At 37.7% G+C, this 26,025-nt stretch overlaps 1 pseudogene; it reads left to right on the top strand.

The window, feature by feature from the left end:
* The first annotated feature begins 7,435 nt into the window (after positions 1-7,435).
* Positions 7,436-10,844, top strand: LOC129894686 (diaminopimelate decarboxylase 2, chloroplastic-like; annotated as a pseudogene).
* The last annotated feature ends 15,181 nt before the right edge of the window (positions 10,845-26,025 follow it).

Genomic DNA, 26,025 nt, shown 5'->3' on the forward strand with positions numbered 1-26,025 from the left:
ATGATGTATTGGGTGTTTCTTTATGTCACAACCCGAATCCAGTGTGATGGCACTCATTTCAACCCACCAAGATAAGTCAGCCTAATACCCAATGGAAAGTAGATGCAGAAGAAAAAGAAAAGAATAAAATTTAATTTAACCAAAAACACGTAAAATAAACTCAAAATCCCCAAGACTGGTTGTCAAGTGTACAAGCCACTAATACAATACCGAAGTACGATAGAAAATACAGTCACAATGTCTTTGTTTCTAGAATAGAACTAAAACATATTAAAGAGTAAGAGGTGTCCGCTAGATGGATGTAACAGTTACTCAACACTCGAGATGATAGCCTCAAACGTGGTAGAGAACACTAAAAGATCAAGCAGGTCTGGGATCACAATCTACACAAGTGTAGAAGCAAGGGGTGAGTACCAAACAACACGGTACTCAGCAAGTGGACAACTAAAACTAAGCAAAGCTCCATAGATACAAGTACTCCTATCCTCCCAACCGAACCTCATTAGCTACAACCTGCATAAAACTAGCCCAACTTTACACTTGTACAATAATAGCAGTAATACAGTCCACGGATACTCATCAATGAATCATATCAAGTCAAGTTTAGCATATATAGAGCAATAAGTGGTAAACACAAATTCACAAATATCAATAAAATGCGATGCAATGCAATGAGATGATGCATGTCTGTACTATCGGTATACATCCGTTGAATTACAGTTCAGAACCCATGAGGGACATTTCTGTCCATATAACCTGCCACGGAGCATGTGGCCTATCCCCTCAATATATATATCCTGCCATGAAGCGTGTAGCCCGACCCCTTTATTTCATAATACCTGCCATGGAATGTGTGGCCTGACCCCTTTTTTATATCATTTTCAGTCTCAACACAGCATGTTAGAATCAATGCAATCAATTCATGTTCATATGATTCACGATAATAACATGACAACAACTTCACATGTCCAAAATAAACCCATAATCACAACATATCAATTCCACTAATATATGTCATTAGATCACTATTTTATACCCTTCATCTCCATTTTAAGGTCAATCATACAGTCAATAACCCAGTTAAATTCTCATTACTCTCCAGTACACATAACATGGAAATACAAGTATCTACAAGCTTAAATTGAGGTTTAGAAGTTTACTTGCCTTAATTAATCAAGCAGTCACTCTGGGACTTGAGCCTTTCCTTTTTGTTGGGCCTTCAAATCAACGTAATCTAGTCAAATAAATAATCACAATAAGATTTTGAAACTAACAACACCCTTATTACCATATGTCTAGACTAGACCCAAAAAATTAAGTAAATCTATAAACACATTCCTAATCTTGATGCCACTTAACATGTTAACTCCCATATTTTCTGAATTTTAAAACTAGGGTTAAACCTCAATTAATTTGAATAATCACTTTAAAACTTGAGCATTTTGTAACGCTTTCGAATGATCAAAATCTGTTCAAATACATAATCTTCATAAGAATACGAAACCAATGACACCCATATTGCTATATTTATTTTTGGATCAAAATTGGGTCAAAAAGTTATCCCGAGTCATTGATGTCAAATATGAAATTTTCTTTTCGATTATGTGCACTCATGATAAAATAAACTAACATGTCAAATTTCAGCTAAAACGGGTCGTTATTCGACCCCCTAAATTAAGATTTTATGTGAAGAACCTTAGGGTCATAATTTCTTATTTTAGTGTTATTTCTCCACCAATATACCCTAAAAGGATGTTCATAATCACATAAAAATTTAATGAAAAGGATGAGAATAATTACCTTGATGCTTTGGAATGAAAATCCCTATTTTTCTCTTCTCCTTTATTTTTCTGTTCCCCTTTCTTTTCTTTTTTCCTTCATATTTTTTCCAGCTTCTGCGTTTGTCATTGTTCTCTTCTTCTTCTTTTTTCTCAAACTAATTATGTATTAAAATTTACAAACCCTACTAATATATTTTGATAAATAAGAAAAATAGTATAGGGTATTGAATAAATTAATACATTAGCCCACCAATTAAATTAATTCTCTAAAATTATCCCTCAACTAATTAACCAAAATTACCGAAATATTCAAAATTTTCAACTTAAATTTACAAAAAGGATCTTCTATGAAAGTACAAGGACTCGTTCTCAAAATTACCTAACGGGTCATTACACATTATTAGGTCTCGAGGTTTGTGGAATATGGTAGTAAGGAGTAATACTCCTGGGATAGATTTTCCTATAGAGGTATAGGATCCTAAGGCATTTTGTTAATGTGGCCTATGAATTTGATTTGTCATTGGAGTTTGTCCCGGTTTATTCGGTATTCCATGTGTCTATGTTGAGGAAATGCATGGGAAATCCTAGTTCCATTGTGTCATTGGAGATAGTGAATGTTGATGATAATTTGACCTATGAAGAGGTTTCGGTTAAAATCCTAGACCGGCATGTCAAGAGATTGAGGAACAGGGAAGTTTCATCCGTCGAAGTCCTTTGGAAAAATCAACAAGTTGAAAGCGCTACATGAGAAGTGAAAATGGATATATTGAAATGTTACCCTCATATTTTTCACTAAGCCTAAGGCACTAAGTTATTCATGTTCAAACGTTTAAGGCTCTTATGTTTCAATTTTTCCTAAGTCCTCATGTGCATGCATATTCATGAAGCTGAATTTTAAAGTTATGATTTATGCTAAAGTTTAGAGATTTCATGTCTGATGCATTTCAAGTGTCATTGAATATATGTTGGGTTGCTAGTCCTCGTTCCATGCCTTTTTTATACTAGTAATTCTCATTCGAGGGCGGATATTCCCAAGAAGGAGATATTGTAACATCTCAAAAATTTCTATGCCAAGACTCAAACCATTATTTTTAGGCGTACAGGGTCGAACTCATTGACTTTTATTTGTATATATGAGTTAGGATCAATTCCTAAGTATTTGAAGAGTATTATATGTGGTTAAGGGTCATAAGGGATCTCTAAAACCAAGTCAAACCCAAAGAATCTCTATCGACTAAGTTTTCGTATGACATCGTAGAAGGGTTAGCTTCAAACGACCATACTTCCTAAAATATAATGAATTGATGTCCCATGAACTATCAAATTAAAGTTCTTTGAGTTTTCTTTTCAACGCTACCAAGATTGTAATTTTTGGAGTTCGGAGTAAAATGTTATGCCTAGTTTACCAGAGAGGTGCGCGATTAATCCGCGAAGCTAACCTGGTGCGGACTTGGCCAATGTTTCCAAATTGTTTTTGACCAGAAAAGTACGCGACAAGTCCGCCATGCGGACCTGGCATGGACTTGGCTAGTTTTTCCAGATTTTAGTAAGGGCAACTTAGACCATTCCCGATTATATATACGATCTTGGATGCATTTTTAGGGCATTTTTGCAGTCTTTAGCCTCCTCAAAACCCCAAACTTCATCCTCTTGTCTCTCAAATCATTTCCTACAAAATCCTCTCAAACTCAAAGGATTCAAGCTTCCCATTGAAGACCTAATATCAAGACTTCTCCATTCTTCTTTAAGTTCCTCTCTAAGAAATATGGATTTTCATCTATGGGTTCTTCCACCCATGGAGCCCAAATGTTTTCTCAACCTAGCATTTCAATTCAAAATGATGAAATCTTATGGGATTATACATGATGGTTCCAAATACATAGATTATAGTATATTTGAAGTTTATTTACTTATATCGATATATATATATATGGGTTTTCATACTACGATTTCAAATGTATAGATTCTTGAATATTTGAAGTTTATTTGTCTATATTGACTTATATTGATTCTTATTTATATGAAATAGATGGTTTATCAAGGTTCTTATATGAAGGTTTGAAAGGTAGTTTTAAAGTACATATGGTGGGTTGTTACTAAGATGTTTGATTTAATGCATTTATATCACTCTCATGCATACAAATATTCTTTAAATGTATTTGAAGGTCTTTATGAAATGAACCCATCTATTTTCTTATGATAAAGCCATGTTTAAATGAATCTTGACTCCAAATGAATGTTTGACAGTGTCTACAAATGATTTTAAAGGTGCTCTTTGCAAATAAGTTTTGTGAATCATGATTCTATAATGTTCAAGCAAGTTAATGATAAGGTAAGTTAACTCCCTAAAGATATTTTATGGATAAATATATGTGATTAAGAAATGTTTACACTAACATCACATGAGACAAAGTTAAGGAATTATTCTATGATGTTGTTCTTATGAAGAATGGACGGGTAGTAGATATGGCCCCCACACACGATGATTGACTTTATGTTTTATGGTTTTCTATTCCGTTGAGAGTTTACCTAGCACCGAGTGGACCTTGGGATAGGCATTCTCTCCCATATCAAAGGCAAGAGACCCGTACAAAGATCTCATTGTCCCTTAACTAGGTGCCACCGTAGGTTAAAGGATCACCCGTAAAAGAGGCTTGATTCCTTAGAGGATCACCCATAGTTGAGGCTCGATCCTTCATTTAGCTTAGTGGATCCACTTAGGCATATAGGAGTCTATCTTGTCAAGTAGTCTCCCCCTTTCCTCCGATGTATAGGTAAACATTGGGACTACATGTTATGGTTCACATGGTTGATGTCTGTTAACGTTCGCTCTCACTAAGTTACAAGGTCATTTTCTAGATTTTTAAGGTATTTCTTACTATGACTACTAATATCTTTCATATGTTCATGATCTCTTATAATGTTAAAGGTCCTATCTCACAAGTTATATTATATGAAGTAAGTTTGACTTTGAAGTTTTATGATATGCATCGACCAAGAATTTCTTTTGTTTAAAGATTGCTTTTAAGCTATACTCATGCTCATTATGATTGGTCATGCATCTTATGGCATATTTATGATGTTCTTTTATTTTTTCATGCATATTTTACATACTTAGTACATTCAAAGTACTAACGCATACTTTTTCCTACATGATATCCCCATGTAGGAACCGACGTTGCTCCTCGATCTCCTCCACTTGTCTAGCTCATATTAGTTTAAAGATTGCTTGTGGTGAGTTCCCATGATTCGGAAACAACATCCTTCTTATTCTAAGCTTATATTATGTAGAATATTAAGACTTTTATTAAGGCATTTCTTGGTACTTATTTTGAGGGTGAACTAGGGACATATCTTAACACGTGGGTCCCACACCTAAGTGTCATTTTTAGCCAAATCCCACAACAGGCCTTGGGATTAGACGAAAAGCCTCGGGAAGCGAACAAAAATTGTTATAGACCAAACTTGACATTCAAAAACTAACCGCGCTGACAAAATTTATATTGGAGCATGTTTCCAAGAATGTTGACCAAAGTCAATCTTAAGCCAAATTTCAAATGACCTAAGATCACTACAGGAATACTTTAAACGATGGAAAAAAGGAATTAAGGTAAAAATGACTTGAAGGATCATTATAGTAGATTTGTTTACTTAAGATTACAGTATCAGTTTGAATCTGTACTTACAAAAGTATGTCTTGCTTCCCTAATTTTTCTGATGATCCAACAGGCCTGTTGTGGTACTCTGACATTATCAATCAATTAGACTTTGATATAAAACTCAGGAATCCAGTGATCCATTGCTTGTCTACCTTGTGGGCTAGATCTCAGTACATAGGGGATTGATCAGGATTCGAGGATGCTCTTCGGCTCTTTTTCTTTTTTCAAAGATCATATCGAATCTCTCTCTTATAATCCTCAAAGGTCAGCCCTGGTACCACAGAGGTTGGGCCTTCGATTCGATGATGCCTGTCACATTATGGTAGAATAGTACTCCACTATCCGATCTGAGTCCCAGTCGGTAATAGCGATTGATTTCTTTTTCTTATCAGGGGTTTTTACTTTCCTTCCCGTTCCCTGTTTTGTAGAGAGGTTTACAATCTTACTAGCTGAGGGCTCGGTCTTTCAAGATTCAATCTTTCCCCTTCCAGTCCCAGAGAATCCCTCTTATAGTAGGAGGTTTACTATGTCCCCAACTTCTCTTTATTAAGAAAGTAGGTTGTCTATGGTGCCCTGGTAGATGCACAGACCGAGTGAGTTTCTGCCGATCCAGATGTGACAAAGATTGAGGAATATGAGGGTACGGTGCTATCCTTGTACTTTATTTGTTGCACATGGCCACTTATTTGACAGCTTAAACTAGGCTCCACTTTAGAGATAGGTTTTTGGTATTAATCAAAATAGGTCAAGGGCGCGTCGAAACGGTCGATAGCCTCTTAGTCTCATCTGAGAGTTTAATCTCCTTACTCCTTACTACCTTTTTCAAAGAATAAAAGAAGGGGGTCCATTTAGGATCCTTCCCTTCTACTCTATAGTTGCTCTAGTAGGTACTACGAGCCATCAGTCCCACACATCTAACTAGCTTGCGTGGTTCACCGGTTCTACTGAAAACTCTCATTTGTTGAAGTGGATCATAATGCGCTTTAGGCACTGAGCGAGAAAGGTCTCTTTTTTCCTTTCGGTTTATTCACTATTTTTTGTAAAGCAACTTTATTCCACAGCATAATTTTAAAGCACATCTTTATTCATTCTTAGGAAGGATGTGTTTAGAAAGTATATATACATACATACATATATATATAGACTTAAGTGGAATAATGATGATTTATACAGTCAGTTCCAACTTGCTTGAAATTAAGGTATATGTGTACTCTCTATGAAGTAAACTTTAATCTTCTTCTTATATTTTTGTCCAATCAAAGAATTATGTGGAAAGAATAAAATTGAATCATTTGTTATATGTTATTGTGTAGGGGGTGTTTCTATTTGATCTTAGAAAAAGAAAACATACAAAGCAACATGCTATGTTGCTTCCAATAACTAGCAAACTTATTTCTTTCAATTGAGACATTCTTGAACAATTGAGAGTTTGAATATCACGTATGGCTATAGATACTGCAAATAAGCCTAGATCCTTTGGATTTTAATAGATACAATTCCTCTCTAATGAGGGAAGGAGTGTTATCTCTTGGACTTAACCAAGTCTACCTTACTCTCTGTCTTAGTATTATATTAGTTTGATATTTAGTCCTCCGAAGACCCTGGGTAACCATACCTTCTCCCATGTGACAAAAGGCTTAGTGATTGTGTTAGTTCCAGACGAAATAAAACTCCTCCAGTATATTTTTATCAATTTGTGAGCCTTTACCTTAGTTTCGACTAGTTCAGCAAATCTAATTCTCTTTATTTTCAAATAACCCTTTATTTCATTTTATTTATATCAATTATTCATCCCTTTGAAATTCTAGAATAACCAATTCATGTCAAGGATTGAGAACTTCCTCCTTTATCGGGGGAACCTATTGTGACCAACTAGATAACTTGTGTATAGAGCCAATACTAACTATTGTGGATAGAGCAGGAAAGTTTACCATATCCAGCTCTTGATTGTTTAGTTGTTCTCTCTCATTTTGTACCAATTTGTCTACACTCGTCATGTCTCCACCTACTTCCCTACTTTGTACTAGTAGAGATGTCTCATTTATAGGGCTTTTATTGGATGCTTCTATATCATCAGACTTGGCAGCTCCACCATTGGAGCTTGAACTAGCATCAACAGAGGGTATTGTAGTTGGTTCTTTAGTTTTCCCCTCCATAATAACCTTTCTAGGCCCTCTTTTCCTCCTTTGTGCAATGTTTCCTAGATGTCTAGTTTGAGTTGGAGAGGACATTGATGACCCATTACTTGGACTGGATTTGATACTAACAAGTGTAATTTTTAATAAAAATAGAAAGTTTTTCGAGCACCTAGTGCTAGCTTCCTAAGAAGGAGTATTTGTAAACATCGACAACAAATTTGACTTGAATATCATTATAGCAGATTTGCTGGAAAGAAAGTTAACATGATACTTAGAATTAATTTAGATGTGGATCCTTAGGTTCATCCTTATGTTTCCACTGACAATAAGAGCTCCAAATTTGGCATCATAAATGAAAATCTTTAATGGTTTCTAGATGTTATCAAGGCACATCCTCAAGAATTGAAACTTGTTGGAGCTCATTGTCATGTTGGTTCAATTGTCACCAAGGTAAACATTTTTTGAGATATAGCTATCTTGATGGTGAACTAGATTGATAAAATTTAATCTAAAGGATTTGAAATTGATTACCTGAATATGGAGGTGCTTTATGGATTCATTACAATCATGCTAGAGTTGTCCTTCCTTCACCTAGGGATCTTATTTATATGGTATGAGAATTGGACCTTTCTCGAAACTCAATCTCATTATTGAACCTGAATATCACTAATTGCAAACACACGCTGCTTGATTAATCAAGTGACTGTGTTAAAATCAATGGGACCAAAAACTTTATTGTGATTGATGGTAGTATAGCTTGAGCTTATATGCCCAAGCCTTTATGATGCTTATCAATACATAGAGTTTGTTTCCCCTACACCTCCTGAAGCTACAATTTCTAAATTTGATGTTGTTGGTCATGTATTAGAGTCAGTAGATTTCCTTAGAAAGGATAGTAAACTTTGCACCCCCCCCCCCTTAGGGGCACTAATTTGATAGATCACGATATAGGTTCTTACTGTATGAGTATTGTTACTCCTCGAGAGGTTACCCTAGGCGTGGCTGGCACACAGAAATTATCTCTGGTATCCGAGAGAACCACTTGGTCTCATCACTCATTCATTCATCAGAAGAAGACTTAAGTAAAAAATAAGAATACTTATGTAGGATCGCCATCATCAATATCAAATGAAAGAAATAATCCTTAAAAGAAGTAGTTTCAAAGGAGAACTACTCCAATTACACCATCAAACTCTGTCTATGAAGCCTCTAACACTAACAGACGGTGACAATGACATGTCCATGGCTACCTGAAAAGAAATATATTACTCAACAATAATAAAAGGATAAAGAGTTCCTCCTAATACAAGAAGGACTCACCAAATAGCTAGAAAGTAATGATCTTCAATGATGCGCCAGTTGAGGATCTCTAACACCTCTATCTACATCATAAAATAATGCAGGTCGAATGACGTTAGTACATGGAATGTATGAGAATGTAAAATGGAAGGAAAGTAATGACAGATATCAAGAAGCTCCTCTCAGGAAAACTCGGCTCAAAAATCAACATCATCTCAACATCAATATGTAATGCAAGTTTAAAAATAATAATAATAAGCAATGCTTACTCAGTTGGGAGTTTCTCTAATCGACAACCATTACTTATGAGCTAGTGATGATACAACGAAGGAATGTCATTGCCACATTCATCCAGTATCTTGCCAGGGTAAAGGACATCACCATCTTGGATTCAATCATCGAAGTCCTCTTTTTGGGACTTAAGAGGTATAGCCTCCATCCTACGCTGGCTACGTAGTTCTGGGGTTTGAGTCAATTAAGCTCTTACCCAACTCGGTGCTTAATACTACTCCCAAAATATGTGCTCATATTAACATCATCATCTAGTCTTTTTGAAAAAAACATCAAACTCATCTTATTACCTCTTCATCAATCATTACACTTCAAAATATTATTTACATCTCATCAAACATCTTGCTCAAAATATTATTTACTCAAATTCATTTAAACTCAATTCTTTTGCTCTTTCAAAAACTCAATAAAATACATATATAGTATTAATTCAAATCACTCTTTTTGTCAATAAATATTAAAAGCCAACATCTTTACTCAAAACACGTGTAAAAATATTCATGAACATCAAATCAATTAGGGTTCATGGGAAAGTATCCATGAATAATAATTTCAATAATATGAGAGATAATAATAATAATAATAATAATCTCAATGCATAAATATATCTAACTCAATAAAAGAAGAATTAAATCATTTAGAATTCAAGATTTGGGTAAAACTCTACTATAACTCAATTACGATGAATTTAACTATTGGGCGCATGGATGAACTCAATCCAATTCTATGAATAGCCTTACATACCTGGGATTAGAAGCTTTACTCAAATTGAAGAACTCAATGACCATTCTTGAACTCCTAGCCTTTTCTCCTCGTTGGAGCATTTTCTGTACTACTCAGAGTATAAGAATTACTAGAATAGTATTTCTACATTACTAAAAACTAAAATTATATTTGATAATGAGTAAAGAAGTATATAGAGGGAAGAGTTGCTTGAGAAAGCTTGATGAATAAAATAAGGAAATAAGGTGGGTGTTTATAGGTGTGGAGGAGGGACCTAACAAAAAATAAAAATAATTACAAAGGATGATCTTGAAAATTCAATGGAGGATTGTGATCTCATGGATGATGTCAAATGGAGGACTATTGATGTCATGGGTGATGTCAAATGGATCTAGATTTTTTCATGATTGGTGAGATAACTTTCTTTTAACGGAATACCCTTTTTCGAAACTGCATTTGAACAAGATAACTTCCTAATTAGGATTTTGTGTCTAATATGAATTGTAGATATAGAAGTATACCTTCATGTCATTTAATAATCAACCAATTTGGAGCATCCTACCGTGAGATATGATTTTTCTTCTATAAATACTCTATTTCATCACAGCACCATATCTTGCAAAAATTAATTTATTTGACCTATGTATCCTCCAAATCTTAAGATATAGTCTACATGAAAGTTGTATATAATGTCATTGGAGTTATTCAAAAATTTGAATTACCTAATATGGACTACTCTATAAAAAGCTATACCGAAAATACAGATACAGTATTATTTTCATCGAGAATTAAAATACCACATACAACGTTTTAGGGGTGTTACAAGTATGACATCAACTTACAATCTCAAGATGCACCCACCTAAGCATTGGATGGAAGATGATGGATCACTATCCAAAATTTGTCAAAAGGAGACATTCGAAAACCATTTGAGATTCTTTAACAGCCTGTAAATTGTGGTTTCTTTTAAGCACTTTATGATGGCAGGATGTGGAACTCATAACTTTTCTTGGTAGTTTGATTCTTGTTAATAGTGACATTATGTATTTGAATTGACCCAATTAATTAATTTTTTCTTTAAAAATAAAAAATGAAATGATATGGCAGTGTTTATTGATTTTCTTTTCGAATTGTTCATTGATTTTTGCTTACATGAAACAGGCAAGACTGGTCATTATTATTATTATCATCATTTTTAAAAGGATATTTATTTCATGATATTTTCTGATTATTATACTAACATATTTTCTGACTTTTTTTCTATTAAGAATGTTTTGTGGTTAATTAGTCATTGAGTTAGTGACTCGCTCTCCACTATATATTTTAACAGAGTTCACAGCCGACATCTACGAGACTTTCTTTAGCTAGAGTGCATGAGTTAACAAATTTCTAGTAAGCTGACATTGCTTTGCATCAGCAAGAAATTATTTATTTTCTATCATCCTTTTTTTAAAGCTCTTAGAATCCCTCTGTTAGTCATTTTAGTATTCTTTTGTTATTAGCAACTTGTGATTGTATTAGACCTTTTATCGTATTTGAAGATGAATTTAGTATTATTATAATTTTAATAGAGTGTTGATGAATATTATGGTTTGTTTTGGCGATGTTGGTTGAATATGTTGTTGATTTTAGAGGCAAAAGCTTTTTTTAGATAGGCCCAAAAACAGAGGAAACTCAGTCTAATTTCTGTAAATTTTCATTAAGGCTTGCCTTTGGGACATAAGCAATGTAGCTAGTTAACCCATGTCATCCATGAACATAAGAAAAATATTTGTGGATAGTAATCTTGGTAAAAGTATTAAAGTTTCTTGTAATTGAATTAGATATTTTGACAAGTAATTGTGCAGCTAGTATAGATGTTAGAATGGTTGGAGTGAATATTTTTTTTGAATTTAGTTTGTAGACTAATGGTATTGCTTTATGATGATATACTTGGGTTGTTAAATTATGTTGAAATTTCTAGTGTTACTATGTTTTTTTTGTTTGATTATGAGGTGTATATGTTAACTATAGAGGTTGTTAAACCAATGCAATAAATTGATTGTGGCTAATCTTATTGTGGAACTTCTACAAACAGTCGTACATTTGAAAACTTGTTGAGACTCTTGATAGTTTTGAAAGCTTTGTTTGTAATTTATTTATTCAAACTATCTTAATGGTGTTTAAGAATTTTATCTTTTTTTACTATGTGATATTGTCTATATCGCTTTTCTATAATATGGTCTAATATTTTAGAAAACAAAATTATGTTTGTGTGGTGCGTAATAGATATTCTTTCTCTAAAAACATTATTAGTTAAATATGTGTTTAAAATTAATGATGGTATAATTTATAACTATAATTTGTTTTTTCGTATCCAATAATTTCAAATATTCAACAACAAAATTTAGGTCGTAGCCATTTGAAAAAATATTTTTTTTGGTGACAAAATTTCATTGTAACTAAATTATAAGTTAAATTGTAAGACCTCAAAAGTTGGAAGGACGGAAACCGATTAAAAAAAAGAACTCAGTTTGTCGAATGATTCGGTGAACCGCTGAATATGTTCGGCGAGCTCAAGGGTGATCGCCGAAAGTTACAAAAAGTTTGGATTTTGAGAATGCCTAGTTGGAAAAAAAGGAATGATTCGGCTGATCGCCGATCCAATCTGTGAACTCAGAGGAGATCGCCGAATGGACCGGAACCCTTGACCTCAAAGACTTCCAAGTCGGTGATGAAGGGTGCCATTCGGCGACTCGCTGAATGCATTCGGTGGACTCAGATGACTTTGTTGAATTGATTCGTCAGTTATTTTGTCTGAGTTATTTCAATCTTTTCCTACCCAATTAAATCCCCAAGCTACGTCATTTTGGACAATTTTTGGGAGACGTATAACTTTCCAAACCCTTTGAGTTCCCCTCATTCACTGCCCAATCCCAATTGCAATATTTCTCTCTCTAAAACACTTTTCCAAAGATTTCGTCCTCAAGACAAGTTAGGATTCAAGGATTCCAAGGCTTCAAGTGCTTCAAGTCTCCATAATCTTTGCATTTAGAGCTCAATTGACCAAGGCATGTGGGAGTTCACTAATAGATTCATTCAGTCATGGTGCCCCAAAAGATCCTAACTCTACAAGTTCAACTCTTCACCCAATTTATGAGAGTTTCATGTCAATTCTTTATGGATCCTTATTATTTGATTTCAATCAATGTTATTCTTCATTATCACGCATGCATTTATTAGAATATGTGATTTTCAAATTATTTCATGCATTGAGCTATGATTTTCAATTGTAAATGTTAAACTTATGAAACTATGATCGTGAATTTTGATGACGTAATTTATGAAAATCTATGATGATGTTGCAAGAAATATATTAAGAAATGTGAAAGATTTCCTCACAACTCATGTTTAAGAGGTGAAAGACTTTCCTCGCCGACTCATGGTGTAACACCCCTCAAACTTTTTCCCTAAGATTTGGACCCTTCTTGTGTTCGGGGAGGGTCGAACTCAAGTATTGTGGAGCCTTCGCGTGAGTAAGACGAGTTGTTGAGAAATGTTGCAGCATTAGAGGTGATGTAGGGTCATGAAGGACACCTAAGACCAAATTTAACCCAAGGATTCGTCGTGACTAAGTTCGAGGAGGAGTTTGCGTGAGGGGTTGACTTCTAACGACCCTATCTTTTGATAGATGATGATCCGGGTAGCCCATGATCTATTAAATCGAAGGTCGTCGAGTCTTCTTTCCAACGCCACTAAGAATGCAGATTTTGGAGTTCGGAGTCGAAAGATATGATGCTCCTAAGACGAACTAGCGCGGTAGGAATTTAATTTTTGGCCTGGGTTGCAACTGCTGGGGAAATGGCCTTGGCGCTGTAAGGGCGCGACGTGCCACTATCGCACTAGAAACATGCCTCAGTAGTTTGGTCCTTGGCGCGATGCGCCACTAAAAGTTGTGCAGGGTTTTTCAGGCCAATTTTCCGGAATTTAGAAACTTTGGCCTTGGCGCTGTAAGGGCTTGACGCACCACTATCGCGCCAGAAATATGGCTCAGTAGTTTGGTCTCTTGTGCGGCGCGCCACTGCGAGGTGTGCAGGTTTTAGGCGTAATTGTCCTGGCGCTGCAATGGCGCGACGCGCCACTATCGCGCCAGGTGCATTTTTGCCTATTTTTCAAAACTTTGAGAAGGGGCAATTTGGGAATTGCCCCAAATTATATATGTATCACCCTAGACTATTTTGGGATCATTTCTTCAGCCCCACTCTCTCTCTCTAAGAAGCCCTAGGAGCTTCTCTCTCTCTCTCTTCTTTTTTTCCATTTCCAACAAAAAGAGTCCAAGAGTTTCAAGATTTGAGTCCTCCATTGAAGACCCAACCACAAGGTTTTCTTCAAATCTTCACTAAGGTATGTAAGGCTATCCAAAACATGGGTTGAGTCCACCCATGTGCCCTATTCTATCTTTGAGGTTAGATGTCCATGAAAAATGGAGTTTCTTGGTGTGGTCTAAGTTTAAATGAGTTTTGTTCCCTATTTATTTAATGCTATATGTATTGATGTTGTTGAGCTAAGAAATTTCAAAAACCCTCATGTTAGTATGAGTTAATGGAGATGACTTGTTATTATATTTTGTTGATCTCTTTAGCCAAGTGATTATGTTGCTTAAGTCATTTTCAATAAATGTGTTATTCGACTTAAATTGTTCAGTTAAAGTCATAGAGTTGTGATGAGTCTTTAGGAGATGTCATAAATGCTTCCTTAAATGAGGCTTGATTGAGTTAATTGGAGGATAAAATTGACTAGTGGACAAGGTCCTAAATGAGACTTGCCATTATGACTTAAATTGAGTTAAGAATGAGGATACAGTTGATGAGTGGGAAAATGTTCCACACAAAATTAGCTGTGAGGGCTTGTTTAAGATGATTTGAGGGAGTCTTATGATCATAGAGTCATGGGAGGAGTATCGAGCACCGAAGAAGATAAGAGTATAGTCCATACTCGAACCCTAGAAACTATGCGGCCAACGTTGGTAGGGATGGAACCGTTAAAGTCGGATGCTTCCCATGGGATCGAACCGTTAAAGTCGGATGTTTCCCATTTTATTGTCCTGAAATGATAGGACTTGACTAACCGATGGTATCCATGATTAGGGAGGCGTTCATACCCTGGAAAGGTATGGACGGACGTGGCAACAACATCTTATTGATGTACTATCACCGGCTCATAGGTGATGGTTGTCGGTTAAGAGAAACTCTCATTTAGGCCTTGATAGTGCTCCGAGTCAGTTGAGTTAAGTGGATTATGAGTTAGTCCTGTATAAACTATTCTTGTTGGACTTAGGACACTTGAGTGAGTTGTCATGTATGTATGAGTTGAGACCCTCAGTTGATGTTGATGTTTCCTTGATGTTTGTTTCATCCGGCCATTTTACATACTCGTACATTACATGTACTGACGCCATTTGTCCTGCATCGTTTTATGATGCAGCGACAGGTACCAGAGACCCTCAACCGGTGCTCCGTTGAAGATCCACTTACACTCCTAGCAAGTTGGTGAGTCCTCCTAGTTTCCAGAGGATGTTGAGTTCCTTGTATAGTTTTGTTGTTGTTGCTTCCTTTATCTTGATTGTTGGTAGCCATGGGCTTGTCATTGGCACCTTCTAGACTTTGATAGAGGCTTCATAGATTATAGTGTGGGGAGGTTGGACTGTTATTTTGAGGAGTCCTATTATACTTATTTTGTTGAGTTAAACATGTTTGGCCTTCGGCCCTTATATTATGAATAGTATGTCATGATTGAGCCTTCCTTTGAGCATTTATGACTGATTGATAAAGTGATTGAATCAGGTGGTTCACTTGAGGGTTAGAAATGGCTTTCAAGTGCCGGTCACGTCTAGGGTACCCTCTCGGGGCGTGAAAAACATGGTATCAGAGCCAAGTTCAAGTGTCCTAGGGAGTCTATGAAGTCGTGTCTAGTAGAGTCTTACTTATGGGTGTGTTGTGCACCACACCTATAATCGGGAGGCTATAAGACATTAGAAATTATTTCACTTTTTTAATACTCTGAACTCGTGCGATAGTGTTAAACTCTATAAAACTCCTTTCTAATTCGTGCGTTTGTATGTTACAGATAATGCCTCCTAACGTACGGCTAGCCAGAGAAACATTGACAATGCCAAGATGCCCCAGTCCGAGGCACGCCCAACAAGGGCTAGAGGCTGACCTGCGAGATACTTGGAGGCACCCCACGTGCCAGCTACTCCACCTGTACCCACATCAGAGGCAGAATTTCGAGGGGCAATTGCAATGCTCACACAACTAATGGCTTCCCGTAATGGTAACCACAGTTCGCCGACTCTCAGCTTTAGTTCCCAGGAGCCATCTGCTGCCACTAGAATTAGAGACTTTCTGAGGATGAATCCACCGGCATTCACGAGTTCTAAGGTGGATGAAGATCCCCAAAACTTTATTGATAAGATGTGGAAAATTCTAAAAGTTATGCATGCTATGGAAATTGAGGGGGTTGAGTTGGTGTCTTATCAACTCAAAGATGTGGCAAACATTTGGTATAACCAATGGGAACAGGGTAGGGGAGAGGATGTTGAACCTGCTAGATGGGATGAATTTGAGGGAGCCTTCCTTGACCACTTCTTTCCCCGAGAATTGAGGGAAGCGAAAGTGGAGGAATTTGTGAATCTGAAACAAGAAGGCATGACCATTAAGGAGTATAGCCTGAAGTTCATCCAGCTGTCCAAGTATGCTCCAGAAATGATTCCTGATGTGAGGTCAAAGATGAGGTAGTTCGTCTCCGGATTAGAGAGGCATGTGAAGAAGGAGTTCCAAGCAGCATTGTTGATCTCGGACATGGATATTTCGAGACTAATGGTGTATGCTCAACAGGTAGAGGATGAGAAGAGGAAAGATAGAGAGGAGCATTTGAGCAAAAAGGCAAGATCAACTGGGCATGAGAATGAGCAGAGGAAAAGCAAGGGCAACAGGTCCTTCTTCCAATAGAGGTCTTCCAACTATGCCTCATCTACTGCCAGTGCACCAGTGCCGCAGAACAGGTATGATCGGCAAGGACAAGGTCGCCAGAATTTCAGACCCCAGGGTTCTTAATCACAGGCCAGTGTAAGTCAAGGTGCGAGGGGTAAGCCACCATGTAGTAAGTGTGGTAGTCTCCACTTGGGAGAATGCAGAGCGGAAAGGGTTGGTTGTTATAAATGCGGCCAAGTGGGCCATTTTCAGAGGGAGTGTCCAACAGGGGGAAATAGAGTCCAGCATTCTGCCACCGCACCGCCGACTAGAGGTAATCAGAGGGGCACTACTTTGGGCACGAGCAGAGGTACAAATCGTTTATATGCCATGGGTAGTCGCCAAGATCAAGAGGACTCTCCAAACGTCGTGACGGGTATGATTCGAGTCTCTTCTCTTAATTGCTATGTTTTGATGGATCTGGGTGCCACCCTATCTTTTGTGACTCCTTACGTGGCTAGTAAGTTTAATAAAATTCTCGAATACCTTCTTGAGCCTTTCAGTGTAGCTACTCTGGTCGGTGATTCTGTCCTAGCTGAGAGAGTCTATAGAGATTGCACCGTGTCAATTCATCACAGGGATACCTTGGCTGACCTAGTTGAGTTGGACATGGTCGATTTTGATGTGATTCTTGGCATGGACTGGCTTTGCATCTGTTATGCCTCTATTGATTATAGAACTCAGGTTGTCAAATTTAAATTCCCGAACGAAGCTGTCATAAAGTGGAGAGGTAGTCCTGTTGTGCCTAAGGGTAAGTTTATTTCATACCTTAGGGCCAGGAAGCTAATCTCAAAAAGGTGTGTTATCACATTGTCCGAGTGAAAGGTGACAATATTGAGTCTCCATCCCTTGAGTCGGTTCCGATTGTCAATGATTTTCCGACTATCTTTCCTGAAGATCTGCCTGGAGTCCCTCCTGATAGGGAGATTGACTTCGGGATTGATGTTCTTCTTGATACCCAGCCTATCTCAATTCCTCCAGCTGAGTTAAAAGAGTTGAAGGAGCAGTTGAAGGACTTGTTGGATAAGGGGTTCATTAGGCCGAGCGTCTCACCATGGGGTGCTCCCGTCCTATTTGTGCGAAAGAAAGATAGGTCCCTTAGAATGTGTATCGATTACAGGCAGCTAAACAAGGTCACCGTAAAGAACAAATACCCTCTCCCCATAATAGATGATTTATTTGACCAACTTTAGGGTGCCACGTGTTTCTCAAAGATAGACTTGAGATCCGGCTACCATCAGTTGAAGGTGAGGGAATGTGATATTCCAAAGACTACTTTTCGGACTCATTATGGCCACTTTGAATTTTTGGTCATGTCCTTCAGGTTGACTAATGCCCCTGCAGCTTTCATGGATATCATGAACCGAGTGTTTAAACTATATCTCGATATGTTTGTGATTGTATTCATAGATGATATTCTGGTTTACTCCAAGAATGAAGAGGAGCACGCCTATCATCTTAGAGTTATTCTACAAACTTTGAGAGACCAGGTACTGTATGCAAAGTTCTCCAAATGTGAATTTTGGCTTGCATCAATGGCCTTCCTAGGCCACATTGTATCTGGAGATCGTATTCATGTTGATGCTCAGAAAATTGAAGTTGTGAAGAATTGGCCTAGACCCATATCCCCGACAGAGATAAAGAGCATCCTGGGTTTGGCCGGGTATTATCAAAGTTTGTAGAGGGATTTTCATCCATATCATCACCATTGACTAAGCTGACCCAAAAGAAGGCTAAGTTCCAATGGTCCGATGCTTGTGAGGAGCTTTTCTAGAAACTTAAGGCCAAGCTAACCACTGCTCCTGTCTTGACTCTGCCTGATGGGACAGAGGGCTTTGTGGTCTATTGTGATGCATTTAAAATCGGGTTGGGCTGTGTACTGATGCAGAAGGGAAAGGTGATAGCCTATGCTTCGAGACAGCTTAAGGTTCATGAGAAGAATTACCCAACTCATGACCTTGAGCTGGCAGCTGTGGTGTTCGCGCTTAAAATTTGGCGCCACTACTTGTATGGAGTGCATGTTGATGTATTCACTGATCACAAGAGCCTGCAATATGTCTTCAGCCAGAAGGAACTCAACCTGAGGCAAAGAAGATGGCTCGAGCTACTCAAGGACTATGACATGAGCATCCTCTACCATCCAGGTAAAGATAATGTTTTTGCTGATGCTCTTAGCAGGTTGTCCATGGGTAGCACTGCTCATATGGAGGAGGGAAGGAGGGAATTGGCGAAGGAGGTACATAGATTAGCCCGATTGGGAGTTCGACTCGAAGAGAACAATGATGGTGGAGTAAACGTTCGAGATGGGGCTACATCCTCACTTGTAGTAGAGGTAAAGGAGAAACAAGATCAGGACTCCGTCCTCCTTCGGTTGAAGGAAGTGGTTCACAAACAAGGGGTGATGGTCTTCACCAAAGGGGGAGATGGTGTGTTGAGGTACCAAGGTAGATTATGTGTACCTGATGTCGATGATGTTCGAGGGAGGATTATGGCCGAAGCACATAGTTCCAGATACTCTATTCATCTAGGCTCCACGAAAATGTATCATGACTTGAGGGAAATCTATTGGTGGAGTGGGATGAAGAGGGGTATTGTGGAATTTGTTTCCAAGTGCCTGAATTGCCAACAGGTGAAGGTTAAGCATCAAAGGCCATATGGCTTAGCCCAAAATATAGAAATTCCAGAATAGAAGTGGGAGATGATCAACATGGACTTTATCACAGGTCTACCGAGGTCCCGAAGGCAACATAATTCTATTTCGGTGATTGTGGATAGAATGATGAAATCAGCTCACTTCTTGGCGGTTAAGACTACTGGCACCGTAGAAGATTATGCAAAGTTATATATACAAGAGATCGTCAGATTGCATGGGGTTCCTTTGTCTATTATCTCAGACAGAGGAGCTCAATTCACTTCCCAATTTTGGAAATCCTTTTAGAGGGGGTTGGGTTCAAAGGTGAATTTGAGTACGGCCTTCCATCCCCAGATAGATGGCCAAGCAGAACACACCATTCAGATGTTGGAAGATATGTTGAGGGAATGTACGCTTGACTTCAAGGGGAATTGGGACGACCACTTACCTCTCATAGAATTTGCATATAACAATAGCTATCATGCAAGCATTCAAATGGCTCCTTATGAGGCCTTGTATGGGAGGAGGTGTAGATCTCCCATTAGGTGGTTTGAAGTTGGCGAAGCCGAGTTGATTGGGCCTGATTTTGTCCATCAAGCCATAGAGAAGGTGCGAGTCATTCAAGAGAGGCTAAAGATGGCCCAAAGCCGCCAGAAATCTTACACCGACGTGAGGAGGAGGGACTTAGAGTTTGAGGTAGGCGATTGGGTATACTTGAAAGTGTCACCCATGAAGGGCGTCATGAGGTTTGGAAAGAAGGGGAAACTTAGTCCTCGATATATTGGTTCTTACCAAATTTTGAGGCGGATTGGGAGTATTGCTTATGAGTTAGAGTTATCCTCGGAGTTAACTTCTATCCATCCAGTATTCCATGTTTCGATGTTGAAGAAGTACTTAGGCGATCCTTCGTTGGTAGTCCCTATTGATAGTATTGGAGTTAAGGATAGCTTATCCTATGAAGAGGTTCCAGTCCAAATTCTTGATCGCCAAATTCACAAATTGAGGAACAAAGAGGTCGCCTCAGTAAAAGTCCTGTGGAGGAATCAATTTGTTGAGGAAGCCACATTGGAAGCGGAGGAAGCTATGAAATCTAAATATCCACATCTATTCGTGCCTATCAAGGAGGATGTCGAAGGTAATGTCCCTTTCCTTAACATTGAATTCATTTGTGCATTTTGAGTCTTGATTGATAATTGATTGAGGATTTGATTGATTTAATGACTGAGTTTTGATTGTGATTTGCACCCCGAGTCTATTCTTGACTTCTCTTCATTTGAGGACGAATGATCCCAAGGGGGAGATAATGTAACACCCCTCAAACTTTTCCCTAAGATTTGGACCCTTCTTATGTTCGGGAAGGGTCGAACTCGAGTATTGTGGAGCCTTCACGTGAGTAAGATGAGTTGTTGAGAAATATTGCAGCATTAGAGGTGATGTGGGGTCATGAAGGACCCCTAAGACCAAATTTAACACAAGGATTCATCGTGACTAAGTTCGAGGAGGAGTTCACTTGAGGGGTTGACTTCTAACGACCCTATCTTTTGATAGATGATGATCCAGGTGGCCCATGACCTATTAAATCAAAGGTCATCGAGTCTTCTTTCCAATGCCACCAAGAATGCGAATTTTGGAGTTCGGAGTCGAAAGATATGACGCTCCTAAGACGAACTAGCGCGGCAAGAATTTCATTTTTGGCCTGGGTTGCAACTGCTGGGGAAATGGCCTTGGTGCTGTAAGGGCGCGATGTGCCACTATCGCGCCAGAAACATGCCTCAGTAGTTTGGTCCTTGGCGCGATGCGCCACTAAAAGTTGTGCAGGGTTTTTCAGGCCAATTTTCCGGAATCTAGAAACTTTGGCCTTGGCGCTGTAAGGGCGCGATGCGCCACTATCGCGCCAGAAACATGCCTCAGTAGTTTGGTCTCTGGCGCGGCGCGGCACTATGAGGTGTGCAGGTTTTAGGCATAATTGTCCTGGCGCTGCAATGGCGCGATGCGCCACTATCGCGTCAGGTGCATTTTTGCCTATTTTTCAGAACTTTGAGAAGGGGCAATTTGGGAATTGCCCCAAATTATATATGTATCACCCTAGACTATTTTGGGATCATTTCTTCATCCCCCACTCTCTCTCTCTAAGAAGCCCTAGGAGCTTCTCTCTCTCTCTCTTCTTCTTCTTTTCCATTTCCAACAAAACGAGTCCAAGAGCTTTAAGATTTGAGTCCTCCATTGAAGACCCAACCACAAGGTTTTCTTCAAATCTTCACTAAGGTATGTAAGGCTATCCAAAACATGGGTTGAGTCCACCCATGTGCCCTATTCTTGCTTTGAGGTTAGATGTCCATGAAAAATGGAGTTTCTTGGTGTGGTCTAAGTTTAAATGAGTTTTGTTCCCTATTTATTTAATGTTATATGTGTTGATGTTGTTGAGCTAAGAAATTTCAAAAACCCTCATGTTAGTATGAGTTAATGGAGATGACTTGTTATTATATTTTGTTGATCTCTTTAGCCAAGTGATTATGTTGCTTAAGTCATTTTCCTTAAATGTGTTATTCTACTTGAATTGTTGAGTTAAAGTCATAGAGTTGTGATGAGTCTTGAGGAGATGTCATAAATTCTTACCTAAATGAGGCTTGATTGAGTTAATTGGAGGATAAAATTGACGAGTGGACAAGGTCCTAAATGAGACTTGCCATTATGACTTAAATTGAGTTAAGAATGAGGATACAGTTGATGAGTGGGAAAATGTTCCACACAAAATTAGTTGTGAGGGTTTGTTTGAGATGATTTGAGGGAGTCTTATGAGCATAGAGTCATGGGAGGAATATCGAGCACCGAAGCGGATAAGAGTATAGTCCATACTCAAACCCCAGAAACTACGCCGCCAACGTAGGTAGGGATGGAACCGTTAAAGACAGATGCTTCCCATGGGATCGAACCGTTAAAGTCGGATGTTTCCCATTTTATTATCCTGAAATGATAGGACTTGACTAATCGATGGTATCCATGATTAGGGAGGCGTTCATACCCTAGCAAGGTATGGACGGACGTGGCAACAACGTCTGATTGTTGTACTATCACTGGCTCATAGGTGATGGTTGTCGGTTAAGAGAAACTCTCATTTAGGCCTTGATAGTGCTCCGAGTCAGTTGAGTTAAGTGGATTATGAGTTAGTCCTGTATAAACTATTCTTTTTGGACTTAGGACACTTGAGTGAGTTGTCATGTATGTATGAGTTGAGACCCTGAGTTGATGTTGATGTTTCCTTGATGTTTGTTTCATCCGGCCATTTTACATACTCGTACATTCCATGTACTGACTCCATTTGGCATGCATCGTTTTATGATGCAGCGACAGGTACCAGAGACCCTCAACCGGCGCTCCGTTGAAGATCCACTTACACTCCTAGCGAGTTGGTGAGTCCTCCTAGTTTCCAGAGGATGTTGAGTTCCTTGTATAGTTTTGTTGTTGTTGCTTCCTTTATCTTGATTGTTGGTAGCCATGGGCTTGTCATTGGCACCTTCTAGACTTTGATAGAGGCTTCATAGATTAGAGTGTGGGGAGGTTGGACTGTTATTTTGAGGAGTCCTATTATATTTATTTTGTTGAGTTAAACATGTTTGGCCTTCGGCCCTTATATTATGAATAGTATGTCATGATTGAGCCTTCCTTTGAGCATTTATGACTGATTGATAAAGTGATTGAATCAGGTGGTTCGCGGGTTAGAAATGGCTTTCAAGTGCCAGTCACGTCTAGGGTACCCTCTCGGGGCGTGACACATGGATTCCTATGAATCACTCATTTAATGAGATATTCTTATGATTATTTTATGAAGATGCTATGATAATGTTTTAAAAGAATTTCATTGGGATAATGACTAAGCACCAAGAGGACTTTTAGGTGGGATTCGGTCCGATAGTAGAGTAGCTACCTAAGAAAATCCTGGTAGCAACCTATAGTCCCTAACTACATTGCCAAATGAGCTACTCTTATGATTATTTTATGAAGATATTACGATAATTTTTAAAATAAATTTTATTGGGATAATGACTAAGCATCGAGAGAAATTTTAGGTGAGATTCGGTCCGATAGAAAAGTAGCTACCTAAGGGAATCCTAATAGCAATCTATAGTCCCTAACTACATTGCCACAGTAGGTTGCCTTTATGGCTTAGCTAGTTGATTCACGTATAGCTCATGATATTTAGATGTTCTCATGGAGTCTACCTTGATATGTATCATCTATTTTCTCGATGTGGGAGTTACACCGGATTCCATGTTATAGCTTGCATGGTCTTAAGTGTCAGTTAAGGTTCTATCCCACACAAAAGGTATATGATATGATGATTTCTTATGTTGTTTTTATTATGCCTTGACCACATGATTACAATGTTCTAAATGTGTTTCTTTCGAGTTTTACTCATGCTTTAAAGATATTGGTCATGAACCTCACATTCATATTTCCCATGTCCTATTTTCATTTTCCATGCACTCTTTTCACATACTTAGTGTATTTCATGGACTAACGCATATCTTTGCCTACATTGTATCATAATATAGGGTACGACAATCACATTCATCCTCCCACACATTGTTAAAGTTGCTCTATTATAATCTCTTGATCTATGAGTCCTCATGTCTCGAGGGAATAACCGAGATGAGTTTATGTTCTTTTATCATGACATTTCTTTCTTCCATGGTTGAGCTGGGAACCTGTCGTATGCCCCCATCTAGACTATAGTAGAGACATGTTTAGACAATCATGATTTGTAGTTTTGACTTTTTAGATGTGTTGTTCGGAGTTCTTCTTTCTATCCGAGTTTTCGTTTGAGACTTATCTTCCGCTTATACTTGACTTTGGTGTTTTAAGTTACCTTTTGTATGCTATGTATGCTAAGAGTCTTGGTTGGGGGCCCTCGAAATTTCGATCATCGTGTCACGCCTAGGACCAAACTTGGGTCGTGACATAAATAGAGACAAATAATACAATTGCCACTAATTGTTTGAACTAGTAGTGATAAAGATTAATGTTACAATTGAATATAAAAATTTGCGGCTTAAGTTTACAATGATTAACTACAAACTCTAGTTTGTCGCTAATGTATCAATATATTTTTTCTGACAAAATTTTTCGTATCCAAAATTTAACTAATTTTAGGACAAAAAATGGCTTCTCACTAATGTATCACTATATGTTTTGTGACAAAAAACTTTGCATCCAAAATTCATCTAATTTTAGGGAAAAAAATGATTTGTCACTAATGTATCGATATATTTTTTGTGACAAAAGTTTTTCCTATACAATACTTAACTAGTTTTAGGACAAAAAATGATTTGCCAGTAATGTATCAATATAGATTTTGCGACAAAAGTTTTTGTATCCAAAATTTAATCAAATTAGGGACAAAAAATGGTTTGTCGCTAATTGGAAACATCATTCATGACAAAATAATGTGTCACTGATAACTTCAAATCGTGGCTAATGATGCACAATAAATGGCGCCAAAATCATTTTTTTGGTGAAAAACTATAGTGGACAAAACTTTGCTACAAATTTTTATGTTTCGTTATTAAAAATACGTGTCTCGTGTATTTAAGCACAAAATGTAATTTTTGTCACTAAAAATAAACTATTAGTGACGAATTTTATGTGATTCGTAACTAATAATTGTAGCTATATATCACATTTGTTGTAGTGAACCTAGATTTTATACTAGCACCTGTCTACTCCTACTTCAAAAAATGGAGGCTCCTCAGAACTTTTATAAATTCAAACCCCATCAATTTCAACAATGTTACTCAAAGGATAGTATCCAAAGTTATGAATGATAGGCTTACCCAGATTCTTCCTAGAATAATATCCACCAATAAAAGTGGATATGTGAACAGAAGGGATATTGATGATAATTTACCTCTTGCATATAAAATTATTCATGGTATGAAGATGAATATTAAAGGAGTAAGTGTTGTCTTCAAGATAGACATGAATAAAGCTTATGGCGGGATATCCTAAAATTTCATTTGCACAGTTATGAGGAAAATGGAATTCATTTTCATAACATTTAGAACATGCTCTCTTATATGTGGTATACAGTGATTATAAATGAAAGAAGGCATGGCTATTTTCAAACACAGAGAGGGCTTAAGCAGGGTGACCCCAGCTCACCATCTCTCTTTATTATGTTGAAGTCCTTTATAACTCACTAAATAATCTTTATAAATATCCTAGGTTCGTTGGTATCTATGTGCAACCAAATGATCCTAAGGTTAATCACTTATCATATGTTGATGGCTTAATCATTTTCTGTAAAGGGGAATCACAAACTCTGAAGCTGGTCATGAAATGTTTAAAGAATTATGAAAAGAATTCTGGAAAACTCATTAACAAGGAGAAAAGTTATTTTATCACGAGTGACAATATATCAATCAATAGAGTTAATTTTGTTTCTAATATTTTGTAGGTATAGAGGAAAGAACTTCCTATAAATTACCTGGGATG

This window comes from Solanum dulcamara, chromosome 7 (assembly GCF_947179165.1).
Source record: "Solanum dulcamara chromosome 7, daSolDulc1.2, whole genome shotgun sequence".
Taxonomy (NCBI): Eukaryota; Viridiplantae; Streptophyta; class Magnoliopsida; order Solanales; family Solanaceae; genus Solanum; species Solanum dulcamara.